This window comes from Pinus tabuliformis, chromosome J, assembly GCF_031772625.1.
Source record: "Pinus tabuliformis cultivar Carrire ecotype Pingquan chromosome J, CPIR1, whole genome shotgun sequence".
Taxonomy (NCBI): Eukaryota; Viridiplantae; Streptophyta; class Pinopsida; order Pinales; family Pinaceae; genus Pinus; species Pinus tabuliformis.
In genome coordinates, this window is record NC_142295.1 from 1,183,204,379 (window position 1) to 1,183,221,602 (window position 17,224).

The 17,224-nt window shown below is 41.2% G+C and overlaps 1 protein-coding gene across 5 annotated transcripts in view; it reads right to left on the minus strand.

Moving 5' to 3' along the window:
- The window catches only part of LOC149231296 (16S rRNA processing protein RimM family), a 429,419-nt gene that overhangs the window by 370,820 nt on the left and 41,375 nt on the right, over positions 1-17,224 (minus strand). The window lies entirely within an intron of this gene.

The following is a 17,224-nucleotide window of genomic DNA, read 5'->3' on the forward strand; positions in this document are numbered from 1 at the left end:
AAACCTCTATAAGGAGGAATATAGTAGTAGCAAAAGAAGTCAACCAAGTCATTCATGGCAGGACCATAGCTAGCATTAGAATCAAAGTAAAACATTGTGAAAGTGCCAATGCTAACCCTGATAATGTCGTGTAGGGAGTGACTTGGGCCAATAGGGCACCATTATGATATCTTGAGGGGCATCAAGAACTCTTAATCATGACTTTCCTCACATCCAGAAACAATGAGTTTCAGGATGAAAAAGGAAAACTGGCAACGCGCAACTATCCACAAGATCTGAGCTAGGGAGGAGGAATAGTAGTTGTCCCTCCATGAAGGGTAAGGCACAGTAATCCAAAGTAATTTGAGGTGGCATCATTATATTTCATATAGGGAAATTTGAAACATTGCCTCTGTGATCTACCGCTAGTCCAATTTGTTACTAAAGCATATTTTGGACACTTGATGCCACCGATCACTAAAATAGATTAAAAGCAGATGATCAATCTCATAGACAAAGAGGGTACCTTTAAGGTCTAAAAACTTAAATTAAAAGACTCCCAAAGATATATTAGGATAAAAAGTAGATAAATAGTTTATCTAAAAAAGGTGCAGATCAATAATGGCCAAACCTTTGCAACACAATGAAGACCTAAAGCCGGAGACAATAACACTAGACAAACCAGATTACTAGCCAAAACATTGAAATACAATAGTTTCCATTAATGTATGTCTAAATATAAGGAGGAACTTGTAGATCCTTCTACCATTATGAAATTGCCAACACAAAGCGTAATAATGTCACTAGAGCTCAAACTAAGAAAAATCGATTAGGCTGCCCTAGGCACCAACTGTATTAAAAGCTCTAATAACATTCAAGGTTGATAAAATCCCAAATCCTAATAGAGGAGAAATTCAGATAATATGCCTTTGTCAATGAGATCTAGGTTGGATATGAGAGAAAACAACTACCTCTGTGCACCTAATGTTGGAATCGATTTGACAAGTTGCTATGGCACTATCTAATAAAATTGCCACCATCCATGTCAATATATCTAGCGTTTTTCCATTAGTTGATACAACTGGAAAGATGGATGTGATAACTCTAACCTAGGGAGCAACGTAAAGTTGTACTAGAACCAACTATCTCTTTGAGAAACAAAACCAAGCACCTTTAATTAGGATAGTGGGAGAAAGTAGAGAGAGATAGCCCTAAATCTCCATAAGACAGTGAAATCTTCCATGGATCCCATAATAAATACAACAACTAAAAATGAAATGCTCCTCAACCTAAATCTCATGTATAGAAAACAATATGTATTTGGGATAACTATGGAAGCACTCAAACATGAAAATATTAATGAAAATGATTATGACAATTTTTATGATAATTGCACTAATCCTACTTCCCGGCTGAAGACAAGATCCATGATAAATCTGACTATCATGGATGGAAGATGTCTCTTGATTTGACCTTGGAAAAAAAGCAGTGATGGACTATGTGTAGGGTAAAATCCCTGAACCTCCTTCAAATGCACCGGCTGCTGTGAAGACCAAGTACAATAGGGCTGAAGTCAAAGCAAAGAAGATTATCAAGGATTCCATTGACAAGCATCTGGTGGCCTACATCTCTGAATTGAAGACCTCCAAGGAGATCAAGTTGATTGGCATGTTCAAGGTTAGTAATGCTAATCAAATTGTATTTCTCAAGAATAAGTTGAAAGATATTAAGAAGGGCAAGGACGAGGATATTCAATCCTATTTCTTGAGGATTACTAAGATCAAGAATGATCCACTCTCGATTGGAGAAGTCATTCCAGACAGGGAACTTACTCTCACCACCCTTGAAGGACTCCCACCTGAGTGGTATGTATTTAGAACCACTATACTCAACAATGATCAAATTCCGGGGTTTGAAGAATTGATGTCGAGATGCATTCAAGAAGAAACAAGAATGGTGGAGCAAGAAATGCCTTCTAAAAGAAGCAACCCCACTACATTCTCCGCTCATGCCAAGAGGAAGAACAATGCAGGTTCAAAGAAGCAAAGTCAAGGAAGACCAGGATTCAAAAATGGAAGGAAGGGAAGATGCTTTGTTTGCAATAAGTTTGGCCACTATGCAAGGGAGTGTCCAAATAGAAGGGACACATCGCATGATGATGATCACAATCATTCCAGGGACAACTTCAACAACAACGATCAAAGGAATGGCAGGTCCAATGGCAAAGGAAAAAGGAATGTGGGACATCAAGGAAATGGTAGACCCTTTAAGAAATCAAGGAACTCCAAGGATGAAGAATCAAATGTTGTTAACAATAAGCAAAAGGAGTACTATCTTATATCGACCCTCTCCACTGCCTCTCCTCCGGACACTTTGGGAAATTCGCTGATTGATAGTGGTGCCTCAAGGCACTTCACCGGATACAAGGAAGCCCTCTCTAATCTGATAGAAAAGGAGACAAACTTGGAGATCATCCTTGGAGACGATGCCACCTATCCCGTGAAGGGAGTAGGGAATGTTACCCTTCAATTAAATCAAGGTAACATTATTCATTTGCAAGAAGTACTATATGTACCTAATCTCAAGAAGAACCTAGTGTCCATTTCAGCCATGGAGGACAAAGGATTCAAGGTGGCATTCATCGATGGAAAGGTACGTGTTTGGAAAAGAAATTTTAAAGATGCTTTTACTCTTGGGTTCAGGGTTGACACTTTGTATCAAGTTGGAGGAAGTCCATTAGGAGCCATGTCTTGCGACACATCTCTACAATCTGAACTATGGCACCGGAGGTTTGCCCATCTTCATTATAAAGCGCTACCCGATGTGAAACAGATGGTGACAGGTATGCCCGAGTTCAAAGTAGAGCATGAAGGTGTATGTCCGAGATGTGCTGAGGAAAACATACAAGGGGACCATTCCCCTCCAGTAATAGCAAGAACACAAATATATTGCAATTGATCCACTCCAACATAGCTGGTATGATGCCCATAAACTCCTTGGGAGGATACTTATATTATCTCACCTTTGTGGATGATTATTCTCGCAAGACCTGGATCTACTTCTTGAAGAAGAAGGATGAAGTGTTCACCTAGCTCTGACACTTCAAAGCCTTGATCGAAAACCAATCCAAGATGAAAATCAAGATATTGAGGACTGATAATGGGACAGAGTACGAATCCAATGAATTCCAAGATTATTGCAGAGAAGTTGGCATTAAGAGGGAGACTACAACGTCATACACTTCTGAGCAGAATGGTATGGCTGAAAGGAAGAATCGCTCTATTGTGGAAGCAGTTCGTGCCATGCTTCATGATCAAGGCCTTCCGAAGTTCCTATAGGCTGAAGCTACAAATATAGTCGTGTATGTTCAAAACCGATGCCCTCATCAAGCACTGGACTCCAAGACTCCCAAAGAAATGTTCACTGGTAAGAAACCTGATGTCTCTCATTTTAGAATTTTTGGAAGTCCCGTTTATTTTCATGTGCCGAAAGAGAAAAGAAGCAAATTGCGTGCATCTGGGAAGAAAGGAATCTTTTTGGGCTATAGTGAAAATTCTAAGGGATATAGAATTTATGTGGTTGGTCAAAAGGAAGTTGAGATAAGTCATGATGTCACCTTCGACGAAGATATGGCCCTCAGGAAGATCAACAACCTTCCTATCTTAAGGAAGAACAAAGAAGTTGACACCGGAAATCAGGGTGCAAAAGAAGACGAAACGATGCCTGATGTTGATGAACCTATGGATCCTATTGATCCTCCTCCTCATGAGCCCTCCTCCAAAAGGAGACCCTCATGGCTTAGGGAGACTCTCGAAGATGTCGAGAGACACATTGCACCAAGGGGGACTTTCCGTGAAAGTAAGAAGTCGAACAGGTATCAAGGATATTTGACCACCATGAGCACTATCATTCAAAATGAGCCTTCATCATTCGAAGAAGCCGTGAAGCATCAAGTATGGAAGGATGCTATGAATGAAGAATACGAGTCAATTATGAAGAATGATGTCTGGGATGTGGTCCCTAGACCCCAAGACAAATTGGTTGTCACCTCTAAGTGGCTCTACAAAATCAAGCATGGAGTTGATGCAAGTGCATACCCTTTCATTCACAAATGTAAGAGGTAGTCGGCTTCTGAATTTGAGATGAAGGACCTAGGACCAATGCACTATTTTCTAAGGTTGGAGGTCTGGCCAAAGCCAGGCGAAATTTTCCTCTCTCAAGGAAAATATGTTGTGAAGATATTGGGAAGATTTGGGATGGTGGACTACAAGCCTGTGACAATTCCAATGGAACTTAACTTTAAGAAGTTATGTGGTAGTGTTGCTGGACCTGAATTGGGAAATGCTTATGAGTATCATCAACTCATAGGAGCACTGATGTTCTTGGTGAACTCCCATCCGAACATATGTTTTTCACTTAACACATTGAGCTAGTACATGGTTGAGCCTCATCATATACATTGGATTGCCGCCAAGAATCTTTTGAGATATCTTCGGGGCACAATCACTCATGGACTGAGATACACTGCTAGAAATGTGAGGCTGCATCGTTATTCTGATGTTGATTGGGCTGGCAGTGTGGTGGATTGCAAGAGCACTTCTGGATGTTGTCTTACGTTGGGTTCTGCTTTGATATCTTGGATGAGCAGGAAGCAAAAATCGGTTGCCTCGAGCACCGCCGAGGCCGAATACATAGCTGCTAGTATGGCCTCCTATGAAGTTGTCTGGTTGAGGAAGCTCTTCAGTGAGTTGTTTGGACATGTGCTAGATACCACCGTGATCCTCTGCGATAACCAGAGTGGGATCTGATTATCAGAGAATCCCGTGTTTCATGATCGCTCCAAGCATATAGATACCAGGTACCACTTTATTCAGGATATGGTACAACGAGGAGCAATAAGGCTCCATCACATTGGCACTGATGAGCAAATCACCAATATTCTAACAAAGCCCCTGGAAAAGGTCAAATTATTGGCCTTCTGAGAACGACATGGATTCGTGGAGAGACCCTCTTATAGGGTCCTGTATGAGATGGACATTGAGCTCTGGGAGCTCCGGGGGACTTGGGGTACTTCTTGGAGCAATAAGCAACCATAGGGTGAGTGGTTCAGCCTTCCGCTAGTGGTTTGTTGTGTACAAGGAGAGTGGTTCAGCGTTCCCCTAGTGGTTTGTTGTGTACAGGGTGAGTGGTTCAGCCTTCCCCTGCAATACCCCTTGGCGACATGTAGGCAGGATGAGTGGTTCATCCTTCTCCTACTGAGACATCCTACCCATGCAGTCTGGGACTCATGGGAAGTACCTCTCATCTGGCCAATGAGAATGAGTATGGAAATGAGGATAGGGACCATAGTACTATCGATGGACGCATCGTGTACTATCGTACTCCCATTGCTAGGATGACCAATATTGATCTGGGATCAATAGCTGACTTCAGGTCAGTAAGAGTGGTATGAGACACTCTCTTTTGATTGGAACTGACTTCGGGTCAGTAAGAGTGGTATGAGACACTCTCTTTTATTTGGGACTGACTTCGGGTCAGTAGAGAATGGTATGATACATTCTCGATCACTTCTTCTTCTTCATAGTTCAGCTGAGCAGAGAAGAGAAGTGCGGAGCAATGCATTGATGGAAGAGATAATATAGATTGGCAGATGGATTAACCAATGGAATTCTCCCTAGTTGAAAGGGAGTGTTAAAATTGGCAACTAGGGCCAAACTCCACATGGATCATCTTATTTATGACAGCTGATATTTTTCTTGGATTCCTCTCTCCGAGAGCTGTAGGATTGATCTAAAGATCATCCGATTTCGACATGTACAAATGAAGTTATGAATTTATTTTGATTATGGACAAATTGTCAAGGTCGGCCAGCAAACTTATGTAGGCTCAAAAGCCCAACAGCCACATCTATTCATCCTCAGCGTTTGCTATAAATACATGATGCCTTAGCCTCATTTGGACATACTCATCTTCACACTTCTCTCTGTCCTCATTGATTGGGTACGGATTTCTGGGCCTCTCTCTCTCCACACGTTCGAAATTTCAGGGGAGCGAATTTTCAGGAGGCCGAAATTTCAGGGAAGCGAAATTTCAGGACGCGGAAATTTCAGGAGACCGAATTTCTGTACAGTTTGACTAGTGTTCACTGCAGCTAGGGCTAACTGCAAGTGGGTTGTTTGACCAGACTTTGACAGGGCTAAATTTCACTGTTTTGAGGGTTGTTTTATCTTGTTGTTTGGAGGCTGAAGTTGACTAAAGTTGAACATTTCGCTAAGGGTCAAATCTACCTTGTTGACCAGCGTTGACTTTTCTGGTTAGGGATCTTTTGTTGCTGTTATAAATTATCAGATTTGTAAATTGTACTATCTCTCTCTGTTGAACTATTGAAGACTAAAAGAAGATTTGATCAAGGGTTTCCCCACATTGGGGATTATCCCTAGTTGGTGCCACATCTTGTGTCCTCTTGTCTTGGCTTGTCTTCTACTATTTATGTTTATGTTCTATCTGCATTTTACTATCATGTTGATGTGATTGTTAATCTGAATATTGATACTGGGCTAATAAAGAAATTGAAGTAAAATTGCTACAAAGCATAGAACATACCATTGTTGCCTAAAATTGCTCTCATAGCACTACAAGAGAGATCTTGCTTCAGAGTTTGACATGACTGATCTGGGACTGATGCACTATTTTTTGGGGTTGGAGGTTTGGCAAGAGGATGGGCATATCTTCGTGGGCCAAGGCAGGTATGCAGGAGACATACTGAGGAGATTTTGTATGGAGGATTTGTTAAAATTGGCAACCAAGGCAAAACTTCATGTGGGTCATCTTATTCATGGCTAATAATATTTTTATTAGATTCCTCTCGTCGAGAGGTGTAGGATTGATATAAAGATCATCCAATTCCGATAAGTATTCATGGAGATATGAATTTATTTTGATTATGGAATTATTATCAAGCCGACCTACAACTCATGTAGGCTCAGAAGCCCAACAGTCGCATCTATTCACCCACCAAAGTTGTGTATAAATATAAGAGGACATTTCCTCATTTAGACTCACTCATCTCATCACATCTCTCTCTCTACTGCGCAGATATGAGTCTCTTCTCTACTGCGTTGAAATGGGTCTCTCTCTCTCACACATGTGAAGCCGGAAGCTGTTGAATTTGAAGCTGCAACTGCAGAAGTAAAGATTGACTTGCGTGGCCTAGAAGATCTCCTCTTTGGAACTGCGTTGTAGGTTCATCTGAACCTCCTTTGAAAGCCGCAACTTTTGGTGGTGGAATAAAGTCAATCCGACGAACGGTTTGCAAGATATCGACTGCCCTAGTTTGAAGCCGGAAACTGCTGAAACTGAAGCTGCAACTGCAGAAGCAAAGATTGACTTGCGTGGCCTAGAAGATCTCCTCATCTGAACTGCGCTGTAGGTTCATCTGAACCTCCTCTGGAAGTCGAAACCTTTGGTGGTGGAATGAAGTCAATCCGACGATCGGTTTGTGAGATATGGTCTGCCCTAGTTTGATAATGAAGCCGCTAATGCTGATGCTGCTGATCTAGGGTTTGCTACTGCTGATATGAATCAGATTTATTGTACTATTTCTCTCTGCTAAATTATTGAAGATAAAAGAAGATTTGATCAAAGGGTTTCCCCACACATTGTGGGGTTTGTCCCTGGCTAGCCGCCACATCTTGTGTCTCTTGTCTTGGCTTGTTTTCTGTCGATCGATTAATGTTCTATCTGCACTTTACTTTATGTACATGTGATTGCTAATCGGTGGAATATAATAAGAAAAAGAAGTAAACTGTTATAAGCATAGAACATACCATAACTTAACATGGTATCAGAGTTGAGGTGAAGACAAAGCCCGAGCAAGAGCAAGAGCAATCATCGAAGAGAATATTGGCGAGGCTATCCTAAAAGAACTATGGGGTCCTCAACACTCTTTCCTGCCGAAGACAAGCTCCGTGAGAAAGCTGACTATCACGGATGGAAGATGTCTATCGATCTAACCCTTGAAGATCAAGGAGTGCTGGACCATGTAAGAGGCAATATTGTTGAGCCTTCATCAAATGCATCTGCTGCTGCCTGGAACAAATGGAAAAATGGAGAAGTCAAAACAAAGAAGATCATCCGAGACTCTATCGACAAGCGTTTGGTGGCCTACATCTCTGATCTAGACACCTCCAAGGAAATCTACGACAGACTGGTGAGTTTATTTAAAGTTAATGATGCAAATCAAGTTTTGTTTCTTAGAAATAAGTTGAGGGAAATCAGGAAGGGTAAAGATGAAAGTATGCAAGCATACTTCTTAAGAATCACCGAGATCAAGAACAATCTCCTATCTATTGGGGAAACCATTACTGACAGAGAAATGGCACTCACAACTCTCGGAGGATTACCATCTGAATGGTATGTGTTCAGGACTACTCTTCTGAACAATAATGTAATTCCTAGTTTCGAGGAATTAATGGCTAGATGCATTCAAAAAGAAACAAGGGTAGAAGAGCAGGAAATGCCCATGCCTAAAGGTCCTCCTGCTGCCTTTTCTTCTCATGCTAAGAAAAGAAATAATTCTGGGACTAAATCAAAAGGAAAGGCTGGACCTAAGGCTAGAAGAAAATGATGATGTTACATTTGCGATAAAGCAAGTCACTATGTATGAGATCATGAGCATCATGATGAATGAGATCATGGACATAAAGGGCAACATGAGATCATGGACATATAGGATAGCATGATGATGATGCACACTAGTTTGAGCAGCATTATGATGGATAAAATCATGGACATGGGCAGCATGATGATAATCATGATTAGAGAAGCATAGTACAGTATGCAGTGGTGCAACTCGAAATCCCTCTGATGGCAATCAAAGGAATGAAAAATTCAACAGCAAAGGTAAGAGGAGAGCTGGGAATCAAGGAAGAGGACAAGCATTCAAGAAGGCTAGAAATTCTAGGATGTATTAAATGCACCTGACCTCAAAAGGAACCTGGTGTCCATCTTGGCAATGGAAGACAGAGGCTTCAAGGTAACCTTCAGCAATGGCAAGGTATGTATATGGAAAAATAATGTTAAAGATGCCTTTACTCTTGGGTTTAGTGTTGATTCATTATATCAGGTCGATGGAAGTCCGCTAGGTGTCATGTCTTGTGACACATCTCTTTAGTCCGAACTTTGGCATCGGAGGTTTGCCCACCTTCATTACAAAGCTCTACCCGATGTAAGACAGATGGTAACAGAGATGCCCGAATTCCAAGTAGAGAAAGAAGGTGTATGTCCGAGATGTGCCTAAGGAAAGCTCAAAAGGGGACCATTCCCCTCAAGCCAAAGCAAGACCTCCGATATATTACAATTGGTTTACTCAGGCACACCTGAGGTTGGCATTAAGAGGGAGACTACTACACCACATACTCCTGAGCAGAATGGTGTGGTGGGAAGGAAGAACCACACGATGATGGAAGCTGTCTGGGCCATGCTACATGATCAAAGTCTTCCTAAGTTTCTATGGGCTGAAGCTGCAAACACTACTGTATATGTACAAAATCGATGCCCTCATTAAGCATTGGGTTCCAAGACTCCTGAAGAAAAATTCACCGGTAAGAAACCTGATGTTTCTCACTTTAAAATTTTTGGAAGCCCTGTATACTTTCATGTGCCGAAAGAGAAAAGAAATAAATTGGGAGCATCTGGAAAGAAGGGAATTTTCGTGGGCTATGGTGAAAATACTAAAGGCTATAGAATCTATGTAGTCGGTCAAAGGGAAGTCATAATTAGTCATGATGTCACCTTTGACGAAGATATGGCTCTCAGCAAGGTGATCAATCTTCCGACTTTGAGGAGCTCTCAAGAAGCCGACACCAGGGAACCGAAGGAAAAGGATGATGAATCAATGCCTGATGTAGAAGAACCCATGGATCCAAGAGGCCTTCATGGCTTAAGGGGTTACTTGATGATGCTGAAGGACATGCTGCACCCCGAGGAACCTTTCGTGAAAGTAAGAAACCTAATAGGTATCAAGGATACCTGACCATCATGAGCACGATCATACAAAATGAGCCTTCGTCATTCTCAGATGCCGTCAAGCATAAAGTATGGAAGGATGCTATGACCGAAGAATATGAGTCTATCATAAAGAATGATGTTTGGGAAGTAGTTCCCAGACCCCAGGACAAGACTGTTGTTACTTCCAAATGGCTTTACAAGATAAAGCATGCAGCAGATGGAAGCACGAAAAAGTAAAAGGCTCGTTTTGTTGCTCGAGGTTTCTCCCAAAAGGGAGGTATAGACTATGATGAGATATTTGCATCTGTTGCCAGATATACGACCATCCGCTCGATCATAGCCCTTGCCGCTTCACAAGGATGGAACCTACATCAGATGGATGTCAAGACTGCGTTCTTGCATGGCTCGATCAAAGAAGAGGTCTACGTGAAGCAACCTGAAGGATTTGAGATTTATGATTGAAAATCTCATGTATGCAGGTTGAAGAAGGCTCTCTATGGGCTGAAGCAAGCACCCCGAGCATGGTATGAGAGGATCGATAGCTACTTGATGAAGTTGGGATTCACTAGGAGTGAAGCTGATCCTAACCTTTACTTTAAGGTTGAAGATGACAAGCCTCTCATACTGGGGTTGTATGTGGATGACCTCTTTCTAACAGGTGCAAACCCTCTCATTCACAAATGTAAGAGGGAGATGGCTTCTGAATTTGAAATGAAGGACCAAGGACTTGAAGTGTGGCAGAAGCTAAGGGAAATTTTCCTATCTCAAGGAAAATATGTGGTAAATATATTGGAAAGATTCGGTATGATGGACTGCAAGCCTGTGACTACCTCGAGGATCTTAACTTTTAGAAGTTATATGGTAGTGATGTCGGACCAGACTTGGGAAATGCCTCTGAGTTTCAAAAACTCATTCGCATTGATGTTCTTGGTGAACCTCCGTCCGAACATATGTTTTGCAGCTAGCATTGTGAGCTCATATTTGGTTGAGCCTCACTGGATTGATGCCAAGAATCTTCTGAGATGTCTTTAGGACACAATCTCTCATGGATTAAGATACACTGCCGGAGATGTGAGACTACTTGGATATACTGATGTTGATTGGGCAGGCAGTGTGGTGGACCGTAAGAGCACTTCCGGGTACTGTTTCACCTTGGGATCTTCTTCGATATCCTGGATGAGCAGGAAGCAGAAGTCGATAGCTTTGAGCACCGCCGAAGCAGGATATATTGTTGCTAGCATAACCTCGTGTGACGCAGTCTGGTTGCGAAAGCTCTTCAGTGAGCTGTTTGGATTTACATTGGATACCACTGTGATTCTCTGTAACAACCAAAGGTGGGATTCGATTATTGAGGAATCCCGTATTCGTCAATTTCTCTAGCAGATAGACATCATCTGGGATATGGTAAGTTGATGAGCAAGGAAGCTCCATCACATTAAGATGATGTACAGGTTGATACACCTTGTGAAAGCCCCGAGGAAAGATCTAATCTGTGATTTTCCCAAACGACTTGGAGTCGGCAAGAAACCCTTGTACAAGGGTCCTGCATGTTGCATACATTGAGCTCTGGGAGCTCTGAGGGGTTGCGGTTCCTACTGGAGCAACATATGACCACAGGGTGACTCACCCTCCCCTGGTGGTGCACACTGGAACAAGATGATTCGCTCTCTTGTGGGACAAGATGATTCGCTCTCTTGTGGAACAGGATGATTCGCTCTCCTGTGTAGTAGGATGATTAGTTCTCCTGTGAGGCCTGGATTGATGTGTTCTCCATGGCAGCCTAGATTGATGTGTTCTCCACGGCGATTGTAGCAGGATTGATGTGTTCTCCTGTGAGGCCTGGATTGATGTGTTCTCCATGGCAATTGTAGCAGGATTGATGTGTTCTCCTGTGAGGCCTGGATTGATGTGTTCTCCATGGCAATTGTAGCAGGATTGATGTGTTCTCCTGTGAGGACAGGATTGATTAGTTCTCCTGTCGAGGCATCCTACCCGTGCAGTCTAGGACTCATGAGAAGTACCTCTCATCTGATCAATGAGCAGGGAAATGAAGTTAGGGACCATAGTAGTACCGATGGACGCATCGTTGTAACTACCGTACTCCCTACGCTAGGATGACCTCCATTGATCTGGGATCAATGATACTGGTCTGGGACCAGTGGTAGGAGTTGTACCATACTATGACGCTGACTTCGGGTCGGTTGAGACTGGTCTGGGATCAGTGGTACATACTCTGAGACTGACTTTGAGTCAGTGGAGGATGATATTGGTCTGGGACCATTGGAGTTGTACTCACTATGACGCTGACTTTGGGTTGGTTGAGACTGGTCTGGGACCAGTGGTACATACTCTGAGACTGACTTTGAGTCAGTATGATACATCCTCGATCATTTCTTCTTCTTCTTCATAATTCGGACAAAAGCAGAGTAGAACAGAACAATGCAAGAGCAGAGCAGAACAAAACAAAACAATTCAGATCAGTGCAGGGCAGAACAAGACAAAGCAGAACAGGCAAAATAGAGCAGAGCAGGGCAAGGGTCACGCTTTACAAGGCAGTGCATTTGATGGATGAATAGTAACGACCGATAGACAGATTGCAGATGAAGTTCTCCATGGTTGAGAGGGAGTGTTAAAATTGGCAACCAGGGCAAAACTTCATGTGGGTCATCTTATTCATGGCTAATAATATTTTTATTAGATTCCTCTCTTCGAGAGGTGTAGAATCGATATAAAGATCATCCAATTCCGATAAGTATTCATGGAGATATGAATTTATTTTGATTATGGAATTATTATCAAGCCGACCTACAACTCATGTAGGCTCAGAAGCCCAACAGTGGCATCTATTCACCCACCAAAGTTGTGTATAAATATAGGAGGACTTTTCCTCATTTAGACTCACTCATCTCATCACATCTCTCTCTCTCTACTGCATAGATATGAGTCTCTTCTCTACTGCGCTGAAATGGGTCTCTCTCTCCCACACATGTGAAGCCGGAAGCTGTTGAATTTGAAGCTGCAACTGCAGAAGTAAAGATTGACTTGCGTGACCTAGAAGATCTCCTCTTTGGAACTGCGCTGTAGGTTCATCTGAACCTCCTTTGAAAGCCGCAACTTTTGGTGGTGGAATGAAGTCAATCCGACGAACGGTTTGCAAGATATCGACTGCCCTAGTTTGAAGCCGAAAACTGTTGAAACTGAAGCTGCAACTGCAGAAGCAAAGATTGACTTGCGTGGCCTAGAAGATCTCCTCATCTGAACTACGCTGTAGGTTCACCTGAACCTCCTCTGGAAGCCGAAACCTTTGGTGGTGGAATGAAGTCAATCCGACGATCGGTTTGTGAGATATGGTCTGCCCTAGTTTGATAATGAAGCCGCTAATGCTGATGCTGCTGATCTAGGGTTTGCTACTGCTGATATGAATCAGATTTATTGTACTATTTCTCTCTGCTGAATTATTGAAGATAAAAGAAGATTTGATCAAAGGGTTTCTCCACACATTGTGGGGTTTGTCCCTGGCTAGCCGCCACATCTTGTGTCTCCTGTCTTGGCTTGTTTTCTGTCGATCGTTTAATGTTCTATCTGCACTTTACTTTATGTACATGTGATTGCTAATCGGTGGAATATAATAAGAAAAAGAAGTAAACTGTTATAAGCATAGAACATACCATAACTTAACAGGATTGCAGGCCTATGGCTACTCTGATGATCGTCAACTGGAAGAAGTTACGTGCTTTTGATTTCGAGTTGGTAGACCCCACTCTATATTGTTAGTGGATCGGTTTGTTGATGTATCTGGTTAACACTAGACTGGGTATCTATTTCGCATGCAACATGTTGAGTTTGTTTATGATGGATCCTAGGAGGAATGCACTGGTTCGCTGTGAAACATGTGTTACGGTACCTATAGGGCACAGTGGACTATGGACCGGACTATATCCAAGGGGATGGAGTCAACTTGACAGGTTGTACAAACTCAGACTGGGAAGTTAGTGCTAATGACAGGAAGAGTAGATCTGAATGTTGTTTCATGTTGGGTTCGACAATGGTGTCGTGGTTCAACAAGAAGCAGAGACCAGTGACCCTGACTTCCACAGAGGTCGAATACATTGCAGCTAGTCAAGCCAGTTGCGAGACTATTTGGCTTCCCAAGATGATATGTGGTTTATTTGGTCAGGGGCTGAGACCAACTACGATATATTGTGATAATCAGAGTCGAATTAAACTCTCAGAGCATCTAGTATTTCATGACCGGTCAAAGCACATAGATATCAAGTACCAATTCATCTGGGATTGTGTTTAGAGAGACGCAGTGAAGCTTGAGTAGATATCCACTGAGGATCAGGTTGCAGACATTCTCACTAAATCCTTGCCAAGAGGTAAGTATGTCTATTTCAGGGACAAGATGGGAGTGGTGAGAAACACCTTCCTTGGTAAGTGGGAGTGTTAAAAAAGGTACCAAGGAGGTGTTTCCTATTGCTTTTTGCCTTTGGCATAAGAAAACACATGAGACCTGTTGACCACAATTTGTCAACAGTCCAAGAAGCAAAGTACAAAGTGGCAGAGAATTTTTTTCAACGATCAATGTCATCATTTAGCTTCCAGTTGTATCATTGTAAACACAATTTCTGCAAAAATTACTGTAAATGATGCTAGCATGACCATTAAGCTATGTAGCAACACCTAGGTAAGCCTATGATTTTTGTCAAAGGATTTCATCCTAGGAAGTTTTTTAACCTCCCCGAATTATGTGTGTTTGTAAACACGAATAATCGATAGAGTTTTTCTTCCAGTTATAACCCCAAAGCTAAGGTGGAATTCGTTGACAAGGTCTTAGGTGAGTCCTAGTGTTTATCGAGTCTATGTAAAAGTGTGTTTAGGAATATTTTAGTGCATGGTTACTCATAGTTAGACACCATGGCTAAATTATTTTATTATAGACACACTTGGTTTCATACTAGATCATATTGTGTCGCAGAATTGGGTAGTGTCTTAAGGGTCTATGTCTAAATGTGTATTTCCCCTTCTAAGGGTTGAATTAATTTGTAATATCTTGATGTAAAAATATTTTAGTGCATAGTTATTCATAGTTAGACACCATGGCTAAAATATTTGAGGATGGAAAAAATAATAATCCCCTCTAGTCATTTAATTAAATTTTATGGCAAAATTAAATAAAAATTATAAGCCAAAAAATAATTAATTTTGAGTCATACAAATAATTTGAGAGAAATAAAATTATCTCCAAGTGGAAAATAATCAAAAATTCGTGGGTCAAAAAAGAATTAACTTTTGGACCCCCACCAAGGGAAAAATGGGTTTTTTAAGAAAATTTGACCCCTTGGACCTTGGTGGTTAAGTCAAAGAGAATTTTTTGAGGATATTAGTCCAAAATATTATTTTTACGATTAATAAAAAAGGGGTTTTAAGAGATTCGAATTTTTCATCAAAAATAAAAAATCGACGATGGAGATCAAGTTATTTTCAAAGGAAGATCAACAGATGAGATTATTTTAACAAGGATCAAGCCAACTAGTCGTTATTTCCACTTGGAGGGGTTCTATTCTCTCATTTTCTATACAAGGAAGCTACTAAGCTCCTTTCGTCATCTTTGAGTCTAGATAATCTTGAAAATCATTTATAACCTAGCGAAGCTTTGCTGGATATTTTTTGCACTTAATAAAAAGTCTTTGGGCTTCAATTCAAGGTGTATCGCGTTTGTTGATCTAAGGTATGTGTTGGACATTTATTTGATATGCTTTGAGTTATAATATTGTTGATTATTTTTCAATTGTTGCACGACGGAACATCTATTGGTATAGGTATCTTGCCTTGGGTGTTGGGTGAGAGTAAATACTCTATATCTAGAAAAGTCTAGCAAGTATCTTCAAGCTTAATGATCTATTGTATCAATCAAGCCCCTCTTGTTTAATAATCTATCATTGGAAGTGCATTGTTACAGGTTGCTCTAGCCCTTGGGCTCCAAGTTCATTGACCGTGAGGGGATCACACCCTTGTTTGGTTCCAAGTCTTAATCTAATGATTTTTCTATGCAAGAGGGTTTTGCTCTCACGCAAAAAGTTTAAAAATTCTATTTTCTCAAAGATTATTTCAAGTTTATTACTGGGGTTTTAAAGATCTAATCTGCTAATAAGAGCAAATATTTTAATTTTGTAAATATTGTGAATATTTGTAAATAAATCTAACCCTTGTCTATATTTGAAGTTTTGTAAATAATTATTGGGGTTTTGGGGTTTTATTTAAAATTTTGTATATTTTGGGATCTTGGGTCTTCTTCTTTTCATTTGTGTAGGTGATAGCTCAAGCGTTTGAAGCAACAATTATTTTTTGGGCTATTCATTCAAAAGAGGAAGGTTGATCTAGGCCCTTGAGAGTAACATCTAGCCTCTCCAGCTTCCAGAAACTAAACACTCAACCAAAGAAGGAAGTCGCTAGCCTTAGGAGGCCTTTTGTAGTGGTTTTGCAGTGAGATTTTGCATTTTTAGGGGTTTGAGTTCCCTTTGGGGTAGCCACTAGCCTTTTTAGGGCTTTTCTAGCCTAGTTGTGGGCTCTAGGAGCACTTTCCTCCTCTTCTGCAACCCTAGAAGGGCTCCTCTTGGTGGTCACTGTTGAGAAATCTAAGGTGTCAATATTAAGTGATTTCTCTTCTTTAGATAACTACTTGTGAATGCTTTTTACTTCTTAGATTAGAATCTTCTTTTACTTAAGTTATTTTAGTGTTCTTCATCAAACAGTGACCAATGCATAAAACATAAAGAGACAAGAGACACAAAATGTAGGCTTTCAGCCAGGGCCAAAACCTCTCCCACTTGAGAGGAAAACCCAAATAAATTATTCTTCATATAGAGACTTCAATTGACTAATACCAAGACCAAGACCCTTGACCTATTTGCCTCTCCAAGACCAAGTCACAAAGTTTCCTTGATGAGATCCTTCTTCCTTGTGTCAACAATAGACACACTTCACGATTCTTCCTCCTTCTCGGCTATCTCTTTAAGTCTCGGTTCCTAGGGACAAACCTGCAACTTTTAGTCCTAGATCAAAAACCCTAGCTCATGAAGATGGACCAACTTAGACCCTTGTTTTCCCTTGGTCTAGAAGGAGACTTCTTCTCCTTGAACTCGGCTTGAGTATCACCTTGACTTTCTCCTTGATTTGTCCTCAAATCTGACTGTGATACTTCGGCTTCTTTTTGCAGTTTGAACAACAAAGATTC